Genomic DNA, 12,162 nt, shown 5'->3' with positions numbered 1-12,162 from the left:
AATTTTTCATACAAATAACTAAACAAAATTGATATATACAAAGAAAGATAAATCTTTTCATATATTCTTGAAGATTCACCATTCAAACTTTGATTGTGTCGGCAAAAATTGATATTGAAATCTTGAATGTTAAGTCTAAGTCTTATTGCATATAAATCATTTATCAATTCTCCTCCAAATTTATTTTGCTTAATTAATTTGAGTCAAATTATTAAAATTTACTATTATTTTCTTATAAAATGTTTCAATATATAATGAACCCATGGTTTCCTACTTATTTAGGCTTAGTTTAGTATCTTTTTAAAAATGCTTTTGGACCAAAAAATACTTTTAAGTAAAAGCTAAAATTTTTTACTTTTACTTTTGACTAAATGCTTTTGCAAATAATATTTTATCTCAAAAAGAACTTTTGAAAAAGCTTAAAAACATATTGTTTAGCAATACTTTTATCTCAAAAGTATTTTTTGTCCCAAAAGTACTTCTTAAAAGTAATGCTAAACTAGCCATTAATATAAATTATTACCAAAAAAATATAATTAAATCAAATTTATATAAAAATTGGAAAAAAATAAAATATTATTTATTGAAGGATAGTAATGTTATTTTCACACTTATTCTTTATCAACATGTAATTCAACCAAATAATGTAATACTATTACTTGTTTATTCTATTCAACTAACTAAACTACATAATACCTATTATCTATCTATTTAATTCCTAACGAATCCTGTTCAAATTTTGCTTTATTCCATTTTGGTAAACCAAACATAGAGTCATGGTTGTTTGAACTAGTCGGGCTATCAGTTTGAAAAAAGGCATCAAACCAGTTAACTTAAAAATAAGTATGGACCAAGTTAAAAAATTAAACTTATTTTTTATTTTTTAAATATTTTTCAATTAAACCATATCTAGTAACCTGACCAATTAAATAATTTATCCTGATTTTTTTATTTTCTAAAATTTATTCTATATTTAATATAGTCAAATAACAAACCCAACACAAAGGTTAGTAAAACATACTAGTTATTACCATTATTATATAATTGTTGAATTGAATCTCCCCCAACCCCCCAATCATCTCAACCCGTTTCCCTAGCTTCTCTTTCCTTTCAAAAAATATCTTCCGTGAAAGAACAAAATCGCAAATTTCTCCATCTTTCTCCTTTTGAATTTCTTTGTGCAAAATAATATATAACATTAAAAAGATTTGTATCCTTAAAACTAAACTAACTTCAGTTCGCTCTTCCTTTTCTTTATTGTCCATGCTTCTTTCCTCCACATGATTGCCGCCATATCTCCACCACCTCCAACCGCCACGCTAGGCCCTGGAAGGATCCGAATCCCCAACTCGAACCGCCACTCCATTCGCTTCAGTAACTTAGGGTTCCTGCTGTGGAAGCCGAAACTGAACTGGCTATCGTATGAGCGGGTTCAGCAGATGCAGATGGCGTGGGTCCGGAGTATGGCCGGTGGTTGCTTCAAGAGTAAGGAGCCGCTGCCTGAACACCGGATCAAGGTCGAAGAAGACAGTGGCGGCCAAGACTTTTTCGATTCCGATGCCATGGCCTCCAAGGTTTCGCCTGAGCATCTTGTCATCATGGTTAATGGCCTGATTGGAAGGTACCTTTCATTTTATAGGAATTTCATATGATATTAAAATTTTAAGTAGAATAATAATTCAATTAAACTAATACTTTGTTAAAAAAAAGTTAAACTCATACTAGTAATTTTTGTAATTTGAGAGGTAATATGATTCATTTTTCGAAGGAAGGTAGTGATGATTAGTAATATTGAAGATAGCTTTGCCTTAAATAATAATAATAATAATAATAATAATAATAATAAAGCTAACATTTGTTTTTCTAAATAGTTTTTTGTTGGCATCATATCCTAATTCAGGCCATTAGTTAGTTTAAGCATAATTTAATTGTCAAAGATAAATATAAAATATATTTTGACTGCAACATTTAAAGCTTTTAGGGATCAATGTGTAAAATCACTATCAAGTAACCAAAATTTTGAACTTGTAATTACCTCAATCATAAGCTTATTTTGAAATTTGTTGGGTCAAAAGTGAATTATTCAATGTAGTTCACAAATATCGAGTTTGGTATTTTGTTGTTACAATTGGAAAAATTGGTGAAGAAATTTTAGCCAAAAACTTCAGTCTTCCTCCTCTTACAAAAAAAGAAAAACGTGGTTAAAAAAGTAAACCTAAAAACTCCGAAATGTTTGGTGTTATTTTAAAAGCGAATGTAATTGAAATATATAAATAATAGTAAAGTCGAGAGAGATTCGATTTTCAAGGAAACACTGTACACCGCAAACGCACAGCCGCATTTTTAGTTGGGTCCAAGAGCAAAATTTGGACGGAGAAGCCTGTTTCAACGAACCCAAGCAAGAAAAAGGTACGAAAGGAAAATTAGGCTACCCTTTGTTCTATTTTTATTTTAAAAAATCAGTTTTATTTTCTATTTTAATTAAATTTTTTAACAGAAGTAAAATAAAAATAGGGTAAACTACACCTATGGTCACTTTTGTTTACCTTAGGTTACATTTCAGTCACTTATGTTTGAAATATTACATTTTAGTCACTTATGTTATCGTGTTGTAACATTTTAGTCACTAAGTCGTTAATTGTCGTTAATGATGTAATGGTAAGCTGACGTGGCACGTTAAATCATCATTTCAAACAAAAACTTTAGGTTAAATTATACAATTGGTCCTCATAATTTTTCGTTTTGAGCAATTTAATTCTTTTATATTCTTTTAACTTTTTTTCTTTCTTTTTTTTCCATTCTCTTCTACTTCTCTCTCTGTTTTTCTACCTTCTTTATTTCTTTTAACATACTAGGAAGTCGAATTGGTAGTGAAAAAAGAAGCATGGTATGAGTTTATGGGTTTTGGTTATAGGCAAATGATGACAGTCGACTTTCTATTTCTTTTTTCATTACTAATTCGACTCTTAATATGTTAAAAGAAATGAGAAAGGTATGAAAACAGAGGGAGAAACAAAAGAGAATGGAAAAAAAGAGGAAAGTTTAAAGAAAATAAAAGAAAAAATTAAATTACTTAAAACGAAAAAATATGGGGATCAATTGTATAATTTAACCTAAAATTTTGTTTGAAATGATGATTTAACGTGCCACGTCAGCTTACCGTTATACCATTAACGGCGATTAATGGCTCAGTGACTAAAATGTTACAACATGATAACGTAAATGACTAAAACGTAACATTTCAAACATAAGTGACTAAAACGTAACCTAAGGTAAACATAAGTGACCATGAGTGTAGTTTACCCATAAAAATATGATTTTTAACTTTTCATTTTCGTCATTTTCATTTTTTACAAATATTTTTAGTGAAAATAAGAAAAATATTTATTATTATTTTTAATATTTACATATTTTATTTTTATTTTTCAAAAATCATTTTTAAAAATTTTAACCAAAAGAAAACGAAAATAATTTCTATTTCCTGAAGTCGAAACCGAAAGTAACCTTGTTTTCTTTTCAAATTTACTTTCGCAGGAGTGAAACAAGAGAACTATAGAAATGAATGAAAATGGATTAGTTCTGCGCCTTTTCTTTTCTTTCTTAAATCTGGTCCTTTTAGATGTGGTAGGAAAACAAATCATTTTATTTGCGACTTTATTTAATTTCTCTCTTTTGTACTAAGAAAAATGAAAAATTGAAAGAGAAAAAACGTAAGAGATGATAATATATATTTTTGTTATGTGTTTTATAAGAATGATGGAAACATGAATTCTTTTTCATTCATTAACTGGTAAAATTTAAAAATGATATAAGAGAAAAATAACTTTCGAAAGATACATAATCCTATAAATATGCATGTTTAACTTGTATCTCCCACTAAGTAAAAAAAAAAAAAAAGCGCTTTTATCTCTCATTTCGTATATTTAGCATAAACATTTGAAATGATTTGCTTTTGTATATGGGTTAGTAAAGGAGTTTTTAACTCTACAAATACGGTTTTAGTAAATGATATTTGTTTGTTTTAATTTATCTTTAATGTTTTTAAGGGAAAATATTTAATAAATTGTCAAAAGAATTTTAAATTTCACAAGTAAAATTAGTGGTGAATAAGTGTCGAATACAAAAAATATACTATTAATTTACCAAATATTAATATTTTTTTAAATATTCTCTCAAGAGATATGACAACATTACACTACTACTTGTGGAGCTTTTTAATCCATTGACGGTGCACCTAATAATTTTCCTTTGTATATTACATAAAAATAAACATTTTTCTTTTCTTTTCATTTTTATTCTTATTAATTATATATTATAATTTATTTCACTTTATTTTTTCGCTCTTTTTTTTAATCATTATATTTTTTCACTCAACCTAACTCACATAAATTAATTTTATTCCTTTTAATTTTTTTAAATTGGTTTAAATATAAAAAAAAGCCTAAAATTAAATAATTATCCCAAGTCCATTTGTTATTGCCATCAACTGATATCTCAAGCATCTTCTTTAGTTAAATTAAGTCTTTGATGTTAAAAGCCATCATCGATGTCAGTCCTATTGAAGGCTCATTTGAGTGTAAATAGATGTTTGAGGATCCAAATAGATGAAAAAATATGCTTGAAGATTCAAATGATTGCAGTAACATGGTAGAGGTTCGGATGTTAGTTTTAGTTTGTGAATGTTTTAAGTTCTGATTTTTTTAATTTTCTTTTTTGAATCTCTCTTGCATTTTCCTTCATTCCTACCAAATATAATGTAAATGTGGATCTGGATTTAGAACTTTTGAATTTTATATGTTTGATTTATTGAAGCTCATAAATCTGAAGCCCTTTTGTTGTATTCTGACTAAAGCCGCGCTGCATTTGACAGATAAAAACCTCAAAATAATTTTGAAATCTTGGATTGGATGGAACCTCTTGCAATTCCAATTGATTTGACCTAAACGTAAATATTTCTAAGAATATTTATTTGAATTTTAAATCAAGCTGCTTTTAAAAAAAAAATTCAAAACGTTGATTCTTAAATGATTTAAGGTTTAAAGATTCTGGAGAGGGCAGCTGCCTCAAATCTCGCCTGCTCCCTTTGCGTAAAATTTAAAGCCTACAGAACCTGCTCAGAATCTATATCGCGTCTGTCTATTGCTATTTCTACCGTTTTAATTTTACCAAGGAGGCATTTTTAGTAATTAAATTGAAACTATATTTATAAGCGTATATAGGTTTTCTGTGTATACCCTTATACAGGTTTCTTACTTTTGCTCCTAAACACCCTTTGCATCCTTATTTTTGTGCACAACATGTTCCGTTTATACTCGGGAGTTAATCACTTCTAAAAGGGATAAACCTCTAGAGACCCTTGGGAACATGAGATAAAATGAAAAGAGATTGTTTATCTTATTACTGCCCATTTAGGCGAAATACAGGAGGACAGAAAACCCAATATGCATGAAGATAAAAGAAGCGTGAAAGGTAAAATCTATTTTCATTAGAGACATAGAGCGGTGAGAATAAGATAGGGAATGATCTAGAGCGGTGAGAATAAGATAGGGAATGATCAAAGCACCCAACGTGTCGAAGCACCTTGATTGATGTTGTGGAGTTGGTGTCTACAATAGTACTTTGCTCCTCCATGATATTCATGGTGGTTTAGAGTTTGAAGATTGTGCTAGATGCTAGTGCTTATGTGAAAGTGGTGGAACACAAATATAGAAACAAGAGAAGCGAAAGACTTTATCTCTGTCCATACCAGTTTCTTGAGTTCTTCATCCATTTGGCATTGAAACACTTAAAAGAAAAAACTATTTTATATGGGGCGTATTTATACTAGGCGGATTAGGGTAGCTCCACTTGAGGACTTCGATTTGGATTTGCTTTGATATGTAATAATTAGGCTTCAAACTATTTTATGTACTTGATGATCAATAAACAATTTTTAGGAAATCATTTGTATTAATATGCTTCTTTATATATGATTTGGCTGTAGATTCTCTTTGTCAAATATGTCAATAAATCTTAGGTATTTTATGTTTTAACAATACTTTAGGTCTTCTTATGAATTTTTTGGAATATTTTAGTTGTATATATGTTTTCCCCCTTCTTAGGAAAGTTACAGGCTATTGACAATTTGGTCATTATGTTAGAATTTGGTGCACTGTTTTGATATAGCTTGTCCTTCATCCTTTTCACGAGGTTAAGATTTTCTAGCACGGTGAAACTTTGCATGACTAAAGCAGAAAATCTCTCTGTTTCATGGGTTGGATAGAGTTTCATGGTTTGGGATTTTCTCCTATTGGTTGTTATCTCTCATGTTTGTTGTATAGAATTTTATTTTCTTATTGAGATGCTGCTTTGATTGCTATATGGAGCACCTGGCTCTTTGGTGTTAGGGGCGGTGAATCACAAGCCCATATTTGAATTGTGTATGGGTGTTTGAAGGAATGATAGGACTAATATGGGTGATGATAGTTTGAAACAGGTGTTTAGAAAGTTGCTGTGTCTCTATCTGTTTTGGAGTCATATTTGCATGTTTATGGAATCTCAGTTGGAGAGAACTCTGGACTGTACTCTTCTATTATTCAAATAAAGAATTTCTTTTGGCTGAGCCAAATAAAAAAAGAAAGAAAAGTGTGTTGTTTTGTTATCATATCCTTGTCATATTTTATTGTTTCGTAAAAGTTGATATGGTTGTGAACAGATGTATCTTATAAATATCTGTCCTTCATTGAACCTGCTCCTCCAAATACATAAGAAGGGGTAGAAAGACGTTTATTTAAGGATCATTATTTCATGCACTGTTGGGGGATATTAGAAATTCCACGAAGGGTTGGTTATTCTTTTTATGATCTTCATTTATTTAAGTATTACAAAGCGATAATGTACAAAAAATGTTAAAAAATTTGTGGTCCTTTTGGGTATGAGTATGACTGGGATTTGAACTCAAGACTCTATTAAGATATTGTGCTGGAGCTGTTCCTTACAAGAATTTGTGAAGTCTTTGAACTTTACTAGCATTTTCTTGGTTAATGATTTTTGTTTAACCACAACCCTAGCTTGTGATCTAGAATAAATTGCTTCCCTTCTATGCAATTTATGCATTCTTCACTCAAGAAAGTGATAAACTAGTCATAATAATTTTATCCTTGTTTGCAGTGCTGCTGATTGGAGATTTGCTGCTGAAAAGTTTGTGGCGAAACTACCTGACAAAGTAATAGAGCACCGTAAGTTTCTTTTGTGCATTTTTCTTGTCTCTTCTCCCTTCTTTTCAAATATTATCTGTTTGATTGAAAAGATGAGATTAATACAAGGAAAATGGATAAATTAAGAAAAAGTGATAATAATACAGTGATAGTGCCTGTCTGAAGTTTGCACAAGTTCAATAAATCAAACAAGTTTGGCGAAATAATTTTTGCTTGTTCCTTAGCAAATTAGACCGTATTCTCTTTGCTCAAACCAGTTGTTTTATTAGACAGTATTCTCTTGCTCATAGTCAGACCAGCTGTTTTCCTAAGTCGTATTTCTGTCACAGTTAAAGCGAAATTATTATTAAGGAAGCCCTTCTGAATTTTGATACTAACATATCTTTGCATGTATTGCATTTATTTGGGATATTCTACCTAGCATGTGTTGTGTGTAATAGGTATTGATTTGATGTTGTGTACAGGCAGTGAATGCAACTACTCAAAATTGACATTTGATGGTGTTGATATGATGGGTGAGAGGCTAGCTCAAGAGGTAATTGGTAACGAAAGTTTATTCTTATTTTGTGCTGTGTAGATTGATGTAACACTTCCATGAATTTTGTTCTGAAATTGTTGTTGTGGAACTTTTTGGGAGAGAATATCATAAATATCTTCATTTTTGGACTAATATGCAATGTAGTATTGGATGTTGTCAAACGTAGGCCTGAGGTACGGAAGATTTCTTTTGTGGCTCACTCTTTAGTGGTCTTGTTGCAAGATATGCGATAGGGAGGCTCTATGAGAATTCTACAAAGTTAGGTCAATCAGGTCCTTTTGTGAGCACTTTAACTGGAGAGCACACAAATTCTTCAATGCAAGATCTTGAGCAGCATTCTGAAGATAGAATTGCTGGATTGGAACCAATGAATTTATAACATTTGCAACACCGCATCTTGGTTCAAGGGGACATAAACAGGTAAGTAGCATACTTTTACATGTTATCTGGATTCAATTTATATGTGCATGCTATTTTACTTGTTATGACTTGCAATATTTTCAATATTGAACAAAGACTAATTGTTAAAAACAAGTGCATGATGAGGGTCACTTATTCACTTGAAGAACCTTCCATCTAAGAATATGGGCCTTCCGAGTCCACATAACCCAATCAGGTTAATCCGTTACAGTCAAGAGATGCCAAGCATATAACAAGCCTAGGATCAAATCTTAATAAATTAGTGTAGATTAGCACAAGATGTTTATTTGCACACTCAGCATCTATTTGGAAGAAAAGTTTACTATTTTTGGAAGTTGTCAATTGTCAAAATTAGTGTTGTTAAGGGTGCTAGGCGCACTCAAGGCACAAAATCCTTTATATAGCCTGAGGTGCAAAGCGCAAAAAAGCGCTTGCCTGAGTAAAATAAGGCACATACATATACATATATATATTACATTACATTATGGTTGATCTGTTGGTTAAAAGAAAATTACATTATTTCATGTCTTCACCATTATAATAACGGTAAACAAAAAAGAAATATCAATCTTTGCTCCAAATGCATATTACCCAAATAGAAATTGCAATAGAAAAATAAAATAGAGGAAAAATAGAATTAAAGATTAAGCAATAATAGAATAGATAGAGAATAAAAAACTTATTTACCTTTTGCTTGTAGGGTCTGTATCTGGTTTTGACTAATAAGGTTGAGGAATAGTAGGTTTATAGTTAATAAAATAAAGAGAATTGAGTTTTAAAATAAAAAGAAAACTAAAAGTCAGCTTAGAAATTAATAATTCAGTTTTCTTTAAAAAATAAAAAAATAAAAAAGAAGCATTAATAATTAAATCGGCTTCAATGGTATCTGGGTTTTTCCCCTTAAAAGTTTTTCTATTGAGTGGGTCTTTGAGTTAAAAGAAAAATTGAAGGTTGCCTCTCCACTAAGTGGGTATTTGAGTTTAAACAAAAAACTAAAAGAAATAAAATTGGCTCACCGCTTCACTCAAGTTAGCTTTTTGTTGCCTAGCTTAGAAGCTCAAAGTGTAGTAAAAGCGCATTAAGGCGAGCGCCCGGTAAAATTGCTTTGCCTGAGAATTTTAAAGGCTTAATGTTCATTTTAGCTGCGCCTTAGCACCTAGGCGAGCGCCTTAACAACACTGGTCAAAATTCTTCCCAGGATGTTCCCAAACTGAAATTTCCCTTTTTATTCCTTGAAATTTATCCTTGCCACATATTCCTTTAATAGTTTAAGGTAATGATGCTTTCTGATTTTTCCTCAGGTTTCTTGATTGCGATTTTATTTAGTTGGTTTCTTTCCTTCTAGAACATTAGTTGTTTATTTCCGTTTGCGAGGAGCCTAAATTATAGGTTTCTATTATTTAATAAGATTGATCCTTATTTATAGGATGAAAGGATAATAAAACCTAAATCACATTTTTATCAAAACCCTAAAGAGATATAGATCTCTCTCTAAGAATTCCTAAGGTTTCAACTCCGTTTGACAAGCTTGAGTGATACTTTTGTCCATTGTCATACTCAATCCGAAACTCCCAATCATAACATGAATACATTGGAAGAATGCTAACAGTTACTATGGGATAAAGGTGGTGGTATGATATAATTTTCTTACGAGTATGGTTTTCCAATAACGACAGACCATAGTTTGAAGTTAGCTTTGCATAATTGGAAATGTTTGGATCTGACATGATAACTCATAAATGATGCAGCACATGCCTGAAAGCTGACCTTAGACATCCCTAAATTGTTTGCCATGTTTCTCTCTTTAGAGACTTCTTTCTACTGGTTTTTTGTTGCCTTCCGTTCTTTATTTAAATCTATTTGATAACATGTAAATTGAGTTGTGCCTAGCATAGATGACTTTGTTGTCTGTGTTTTGCAGCTCCCACTTCTTTGTGGTCTTCCTTTTCTTGAGAAAAGAGCATCTGAGACTGCACACTTTGTTGTTGGAAGATCAGGAAAGCATCTGTTCTCACTGACAATGATGAGGGAAAACCCCCACTTCTCCTTAGAATGGTTGATGATGGTGATGACTTGAATTCATGTTAGTGTTAATTTTCTGATTCTCTACAATTGTCTTAACACTTATTCTTAATATTTACACATTTGATAATGTCCTATTATCAATCTATATAGATCTGCTCTACATGCATTCAAGCGACGTGTGGCATATGCAAATGCAAATTATGATCTATCCTTTTTGAGGTCAAACCGCATCTAGTTTATACATATGGCTGTGGTTTTTTTTTTTTTTGGTACAAAAATTATGTTATCTTGACTTCTATTGAATATGGTTGGCTGGAGAACATCATCAATCCGGCGTCAAAATGAACTTCCAAAGGTTAGTTTTCTTATCCAGGATTTGCTTTCTTATATTATTCAACTTTGTGTCCCAACCGCTTAGTTTTATTAACAATTTTCATCTTATTTCTAGTCAAATCTTCTTGTTTTAGATGAGAAATATCCACATGTTGTATACATTGAGAGGAAACTACAAGCAAATCCAAAATAAAGCTTCCTCTATGCTGGGTCCCAAACAAGTACAGTGATGTTGAAGGTTGTTAAGCTTTTTTTCTTTGATTCTTGTTTCCATTTTTGGTACAACAATGGTTTTTTATAGTTGTGGGGATTTTATGGCATTTAGGGTTTATATTTGGAAGGTTGGGAGGAGTGAGAGGCAGAGAAATCATTGGAATTTCTTGGATTTTAGGGAATTGATATGGCATTTAAGGTTGTATTTGTATTTTTACTTTAATATTAGGGTAAAGGTGTAGCTTGTTATTCTCTATGTTATGTTTTTGTGAGGGGTAGATTAGAGGGAGGATAAGGAGAGGAGAAAGGGGAGGGAACTAGATATTGTTCTGACTTTAGCATTAGTTATTTATAGCATATCTTGGTACTATTAGCATTTAGGGTGTAGCTTATGATTATCTATGTAATTTCAGTTTCTTGTAGCTTTTAGATTTTGTTATGGTAGAGATTTGGTTTTTTCTCTCTATTCTCTCCCTTGAGGAATTACATTTATTCCCTCCTCTGGATATCTTTCTTTATTTTTCCCTTGCCCTACCCGTTGCTTTGCATCAAATTAAAATGCCTCACGTATGAGGATATTTATATACACACACATAGCAATGCAATGCTTTTCATAGCTTCCTCTCAAGGAGAGTGAACATATGTACTTATATATGAATATGATATGGGTGTGTATATATTATTCTTGTAGGCTCTAACAATAAAATATTAGCTTGGTTACTTCCAAAGAATTTGGTGAATTGATCTTCAAGTTTATTCTTTTAAAATAAAACTCTATTTATTAATATTTTAGTTAGACATAATTTTTTTTGAATATTATTTTTGAATATATTGTTTTTAATTTTTTTTTACTTCTATATATTGGTAAATCCTTTTACTTCAAAAAAGAACACTATGAAGTAATTAATAAATATTTAATATAAAATACAATAAACTTGTGCATTGCATAGAGATGAAACTAATTTACTAATAGACATAGGATTAAAATCAAACCAAGTATAGTCTACTCTAAGGGGAAAGGTGCCTTACAAGTACTAGGATCCTGTATTATTGCAAGTGCATGGCCAAAATTGTGCTTGCTCCAATGAAACAAGCCACTTATATTTATATGCGCACACACATATATAGAGATAGCACTCATGATTGACATTTGCATAAAAGTTTAGATAGCTTGTTCTTAATAAACTCAAATATACTCTGATATTAGTGAATAAACTTTGAAAGTTTGATTGTGTATTCTATTGTTAGTGGTCGTAAACATCAAGCATTATTCTAAATAGATAAGGTCTCTCAGATTCTTTCAGTTAGCATTTTATGGATTACGCTTCTTTTCAAAATTTTCTGGCCATTTCATCTTCTTACCTGAGTTGATTGATGAAGATGCAACAACTGATCTTGAGTGCATCTCTTGTTTCTTTCCAAATATGGTGAAACATC

At 31.0% G+C, this 12,162-nt stretch overlaps 1 pseudogene; it reads left to right on the top strand.

The window, feature by feature from the left end:
• The first annotated feature begins 1,037 nt into the window (after nt 1–1,037).
• On the top strand, nt 1,038–10,397 carry LOC121226526 (uncharacterized; annotated as a pseudogene).
• Nucleotides 10,398–12,162: the final 1,765 nt, after the last annotated feature.

The sequence above is a fragment of the Gossypium hirsutum genome, unplaced genomic scaffold (genome assembly GCF_007990345.1).
Source record: "Gossypium hirsutum isolate 1008001.06 unplaced genomic scaffold, Gossypium_hirsutum_v2.1 scaffold_255, whole genome shotgun sequence".
NCBI classification, from domain to species: Eukaryota; Viridiplantae; Streptophyta; class Magnoliopsida; order Malvales; family Malvaceae; genus Gossypium; species Gossypium hirsutum.
The sequence above is the reverse complement of the archived record's forward strand: the minus strand, read 5'-3'. Positions and strand labels throughout refer to the sequence as shown.